This window comes from Oncorhynchus kisutch, linkage group LG10, assembly GCF_002021735.2.
Source record: "Oncorhynchus kisutch isolate 150728-3 linkage group LG10, Okis_V2, whole genome shotgun sequence".
Lineage (NCBI taxonomy): Eukaryota > Metazoa > Chordata > Actinopteri > Salmoniformes > Salmonidae > Oncorhynchus > Oncorhynchus kisutch.
This window is the reverse complement of record NC_034183.2, coordinates 36003157-36009878: the sequence shown is the minus strand read 5'-3', so window position 1 is coordinate 36009878 and position 6722 is coordinate 36003157. Positions and strand designations below refer to the sequence as shown.

At 40.1% G+C, this 6722-nt stretch overlaps 1 pseudogene; it reads left to right on the top strand.

Moving 5' to 3' along the window:
* The first annotated feature begins 5851 nt into the window (after positions 1 to 5851).
* Positions 5852 to 5955, top strand: LOC116376051 (uncharacterized; annotated as a pseudogene).
* Positions 5956 to 6722: the final 767 nt, after the last annotated feature.

Genomic DNA, 6722 nt, shown 5'->3' with positions numbered 1-6722 from the left:
CCAATGTCACACCAAACATACACAGAACCTGGTGCTCATGTTCTCAGAATATAAGATATTCATATTCTAGACACGTTTCATGGGAACGTTGCAAGAACATTCATGTGTCTATGGACATTTACAGCACAGGACGTTCTGTATTGGTTCACTGGAGGTTTTTGTCTAGTTCCCGGGCTTGTTCCGAAAATGTCCCTAAAGATGTTCTTAGGACGTTGCCTGATGGTCCCAAAGAAGAAGAAAAAAGGCCCTGATTGGTGAACCAGACATTGCTCGTCCTAATATTGATTGATTTATTAATTCCATTATTTTACTTTAAGATGTGTGTGTATTGTTGTAATTTGTTAGATACTACTGCACAGTTGGAGCTAGGAACACAAGCATTTCGCTACACCCGCAATAATGTCTGCTAAATATGTGTATGTGACCAATAAAATTGGATTTGAGTAATCCATTCACAGCACTTTGTCTGTTGGCATGGTTAGGGACACCCACACACAGTTCTTTCATCTGACATACATTATTTGGCACACATGATTCCATTGTTCATTTATACAGTGATGATTATTATTCAACATGTCTTCTCCTGGGATTTGAACTCACAACCTCTTGGTTCACAGCATTCCGAGCTTCCTGTTAATGTATTGCTACACTTTGCACTTTGAAATAAATCTCAGCTCTGTTAAAATTACACTCAAGAAAATGTATTTTATTTGTCATAGTGATTAAGAAGTAGCATTAAAGTTTAATTTCCTCCATCAGCTCTATATCACCCCATCTAGACTGCACAAGTTCAACCCAGATATCTCCTCCCTATGTTTTAGATGTGGCTCAGATGAAGGAACATTCCTCCATTCCACTTGGCAGTGTTCAAAACTACACGGTTTCTGGCAGGGGGTATGCGATACCATATCCTCAATTCATGGGGTTGCATTCCCTTTAGACCCGGAGGTCTGTCTACTGGGTAACTTTACTAACACCAATCTTAGGCAAAGCCATACTATAAAGCTAACAGAAATATTGCTAGCGATTGCCAAGAAATGTATTGCCTTGAAATGGAAATTGGATTCCTCCCTGCCATTTGCAATGTGGCTATCGAAAGTTAATAGTTGTTTCCCTTTGGAGAAAATCACTTACTGCTTGAGGAATAAGTTAAAGAATTTTTACAGAATTTGGCAACCTTTTATTGACTATATGGAGAATCTCCCCCCACATCTCATTGATTGAATCTATATATAATCCTCACATAATGTTTCATATGTAATGTATAATATGTAGCCTACGGCAGGTTATCCAATGTCTCGTTATTTTTTTATATATTTCTTCTTATTGTATGTTTGTTTTTATCATTATAATTATAACTTATTTTTGTTACGCTCGTCTGTTACTGTCACTTTGTCCTATCGTTGTCTAATATCTTTTCACTTTTGTTTTGAATGTTCTTAATTGGAAAATGCAAAAATAAATATATATTAAAAAAAAGGAAGTAGCATTAAAACATATGAAAATGCCCCACCAAAATTAGGCAACTACTGTATATAGAAAACCCTAAAATTGCTGTACTAAGTAAATTAAATAAATGATGAGAAAATAGTCAGATTAACTGATACCTGATGCAGACATGGTGGCGTAGCAGGAAGATCAGATTGCTGTGAAACTAGAGTTGTGAATAATAATTACTGTATAAATAAACATGCATAATGGAATCACGGAATCACTTAGGTAGCCTGGTTTCACTTTTGAGTTGGGGGTGTTTGTCTTCCGTGTCAGTGCTTGTTGCCACACGGGACTGTTTAGTTTATTCACGTTTATTGTTTTGTTCCAGTGTCTAGAACATTAATGTCTTATATTCTGAAACCATATTCTGTGTGACGTTGAACTATTCTCCTAACCCTCAGAAAACTGGAATATTCTTGCAATGGTCCATTGAAACGTGTAGAATATTAATACTGAATATTCCGAGAAGATAGTAACCATGGTCTGTGTAAGTTTTGTTTGACATTTAGGGAATGGTCTCTTGGAAACAGTCCTTGGTAATGACCTAATGAGACTCAGATTTTAAATGTGCATTAAAATTGGGTTTGCTACAAGATGCTATGTATCTATTGTTTAGCTGGAATGGAATGTTCTCCTGTGTATTTTACATACAGATCTCATATTACTGTATTGATACATTTTTTTATATATTTATTTTTAAATATTGATGTCACAAATGACTAATTTGCATAGTCACATTTGACTGTGTAAAACCTTGCTACTTTTTTCTTTGAGAGTGAGGTGGATATATAGTGTTTTGCAACTAAACATGATTGTTTGTCTCTCTGAAATTAAACCATCTAGTGATAGGTTTCAAACAAATACAGTGGGGCAAAAAAGTATTTTGTTTTTTGTTTGAGGTTGTGGACAGGTGTCTTTTATACTGATAACAAGTTCAAACAGGTGCCATTAATACAGGTAACGAGTGGAGGACAGAGGAGCCTATTAAAGAAGAAGTTACAGGTCTGTGAGAGCCAGAAATCTTGCTTGTTTGTAGGTGACCAAATGCTTATTTTCCACCATAATTTGCAAATAAATTCATTAAAAACCCTACAATGTGATTTTCTGGATTTTTTTTTCTCATTTTGTCTGTCATAGTTGAAGTGTACCTATGATGAAAATTACAGGCCTCTCTCATCTTTTTAAGTGGGAGAACTTGCACAATTGGTGACTGACTAAATACTTTTTTTGCCCCACTGTACATGTCTGTCATTTAACAACCCCATGACATGTTCTGTAAACAAATGGGATAAAACTCTTCGGGCTCTATTCAATCCACATTGCGGAAGTTAAGGCTATACAGAGTGATTGAAATTTTAAGGCGAGGTTTCCTCTTTAGCGGAGAGACTGCATTCACGGTAAATGCTGCATATGTCGGCTCAATCGGAAAATAACTTTACATTTTCTATTGAGGAAGCTATAATGCTTCAGCTTTACAGATTTAATAGAGCCTTTCATTTTTATTGAATGATACGTCTTGTGTTTTCAAGTTTGTCTTCTAAATCCTTTTGAAGTCAAGTCCTAACGGGCTGCTATGACAGATGGGTTACATTTCTCTGGAGAACTTACTGTAAATGATACAGGTCATCATAGAACACTAATTGGAGAGAGTCCTATAACCTTGTTGTCCAGCACTGAGATAGCAATTCTCTTTGTTTTCTGAAGGCCCACTCCTCTTGTATTTTCTGTTTATTGGATAGGATAGCTGAAGAGGAAAGATAGTGGCAAGAGGTGTTGAAATAGCAGTAGGCTGTAGGTTTAAAACCCATGATGCAGTATTCCAGAGATAGCAGCTTAAGACTGCTAGACCGACCTAGGCCACAGCAAATATGTAAAGGCAAGAGGCACCAGCAGCAGAAGACATTGTGGCCTTCAAAGGGATGGTCTGTCCTGGGCTGTGTAGCCTACAATTAGTTAGAGCAATTTATAGATCTCCATATAAACTGTACGGTATTCTGGAAGCATGCATAGCCTGAGATGGTGTGTAAACTGCGATAGATAAATCACTACATTTGAATGATTATACTGAGTGTGTGTGTGTGTGTGTGCGCGCGTGTATCTGTGTGTTGACAGATGATAAACAGTATAACCTGACACAGTTTACTAGCAGTTTAATAGGACAGATTCCTGTGGGATCCCTCAGAAGGTCACAGCTGTTTGTGTGTGCGTGTGTGTCTGTGTACGTGCGTGCGTGCGTATGTGTGTGTGCGCCCATGCGCATGTGTGCGCGTGTGTTGGATACACTGGGCTGAGTCTGAGCATGAAAGCTGTCTGACCATCATGTGTAATCTTTTGTGCATGCATGCAGGGACTAGGGTTTGCCGCTTCCACAAATGCCAAAATTCCAGCCACCATCGTTTCCCAAAGAAATGTACACACAGCACCTTAACCCTATTCAGCAAATAAATATGACATGTTCCGGCCCTAGCACACATATGCCAGATGTGGCACACTGCCCTTTGCCTCAATCTCTTCATATCTTTCCTGTCATCTCTACTGTGTGTGTGTGTGTGTGTGTGTGTGTGTGTGTGTGTGTGTGTGTGTGTGTGTGTGTGTGTGTGTGTGTGTGTGTGTGTGTGTGTGTGTGTGTGTGTGTGTGTGTGTGTGTGTGTGTGTGTGTGTGTAAACGTCCTGTGTTAGAGGACGTTGGTAGATAAATAACTAAAACAAGGTAGAATCCCTTGTGCTTTCCATGATAAGCTGGCTTCCTGACAGGCCTGAACTGTATGTAACTCAGAAGGTTCATGGATAAGCCATTCTAGCAATGAGGACTGTTTTAAAAGGTCAAACATTATTTGAGAATGGACATGTGTTAAAGCCTGTTGAATTTTCACTTATATCCCTAGTAACATACTCGACTGATCGCAGATGTTTTGGTAATGTCACTCCTTGTCACAAGTGCAGACAGTGTAAAACAGAACTGGGATCAGGCTAGAAACATACACTACATCTATCAGGAGCTGATTAACTAGCCGTCCCCCATTATCAGTATGCATCGTTTGAGAAAACATACACCTTAATCACATTATTACAAATCAAAAAGTGTTTCTGGGTATTTTCCAAACTGTACACATTTTGTGAAATTTGAGCTGTAAGCTGTAATATCTCAAATTTGTGTGCCGATCGCTGCATACTCCTGATCACGCACTGACACAAGTATTTCTGGGATTGGACACTCCCAATTACAAATTAACAAGGATTTCTGGGATCGTGCACACCGATTATTGTGCATTAACGTATATTTAAAAAAAATTGGTGTGTAAACTGCGTGACACTCGCTTTTGGAAAGAGGAGACATCATAGTGTCATGTCAGTACAAACTTGACCAACTAGCTAGTACAACTCATGTTGAGGTGGGGATATTATAATTTCAGTGTCAGTTTACTTTTTAGTCGTTTAGCAGACGCTCTTATCCAGAACGATTTACAGTTAGTGCATTAATCTTAAAATAGCTAGTTGGGACAATCACACATCACAGGCATAGTAAGTACACTTTTCCTCAATGAAGTAGTTATCAGCAAAGTCAGAGCTAAAAAGGGAGGGGGTCAAGTGAAAGTGTTGGGGGGGGGTCGTGGAGAGGAGGGAAATTATTTCAAATACTCTTTGAAGAGGTAGGGTTTCTACTGTCCTAGCTTCAGGGGGGAAGCTGGTTCCACCATTGGAGTGCCAGGACCGAGAAGAGCTTGGACTGTCTTGACTGAGTGGGAGCTACCTTCCCGTAACAGTGGGAAGGCCAAGAGACTAGAGGTGGCAGAATGGAGTGCTCATGTTGGGGTGTAGGGTTTGAGCATAACCTGAAGGTAGGGAGGGGCAGTTCCTCTTGCTGCTCCATAATCAATCACCATGGTCTTGCAGTGGATGCGAGCTTCGGCTGGAAGCCAGTGGAGTGTGCGGAAGAACAGGGTGACATGGGTGATCTCTGGAAGGGCTGCAGCATTCTGGACAAGTTGCTGGGGTTTGATGGCACAAGGGGGAGCCCAGCCAACAGTGAATTGCAGTAGTCCAGGCAGGAGATGACAAGTGCCTGGATTAGGACCTGTGCCGCTTTCTGTGTGTGGTAGGGTTGCCCTCAACAGATGTTGTAAAGCATGAGTCACTGCTTTGATTTTGCAGAGAATGACAGGGTGTTGTCCAGGGTCACGCCACAGTTCTTTGTACTCTTAGGGGGCGACACTGTGGAGTTGTCAACCATGATGGAAAGGTCTTTGAGTGTGCAGGATTTCCCCCGGAGGAAGGGGCAGCTCTGGCTTGTCAAGGTTGAGCTTAAGGTGGTGGTTTGACATCCAACCGGAGATATCTGCCAGGCACGCAGTGATCCCCTTCCCCTTTTGAAACTCAGGTGGCGACATGCATCACTGTGTGTCGCCACCTGGGTGTCAGAAGGGGGGAAGGAGAAAAGTAGTTGAGTGTCATCTGCATAGCAATAATAGAAGAGACAACGTGAGGATATGGCGGAGCCAAGTGACTTGGTGTGTAGAGAGAAGAGGAGAGGGCCTTGAACCACAATAACATACATTTTTAGAGGGCCTTAAAAAAAATCACGCCTGTCCTCAATAGCTGTGATTTTAATGAGAAGACTTGAACAAGACTTTCAACAAAGTCGACTATGAAGGACTTTAACTTCTTGGCGCACCCATCCCGTTAGCGGGATCATTTTCGTCAACATCCGCTGAATTGCAGAGAGCCAAATTCAAATTAAGTTACTAAAAATATTAAATTTTCATGAAATCACAAGTGCAATATAGCAAAACACAGCTTAGCTTGTTGTTAATCCACCTGGCATGTCAGATTTCAAAAAAGCTTTACAGCTAAAGCAAAGCAAGCGTTTATGTAAGGACATCTCTCTCAGCAGACAAAACATTACAAACAGCTAGCAGCAAAGTAGATTGGTCACGAAAGTCAGAAAAGCAATAAAATGAATTGCTTACCTTTGATGATCTTCGGATGTTTGCACTCACGAGTCTCCCAGTTACACAATAAATGTTCCTTTTGTTCCATAAAGATTATTTTTATATCCAAAATACCTCCATTTGGTTGGAGCGTTTTTTTGAGAAATCCACAAGCTCAAGTGGTCACGGCGGGACAGACGAAAATTTCAAATAGTATCCGTAAAATTCGTAGAAACATGTCAAATGTTTTTTATAATTAATCCTCAGGTTGTTTTTACAATGAATAATCAATAATATTTC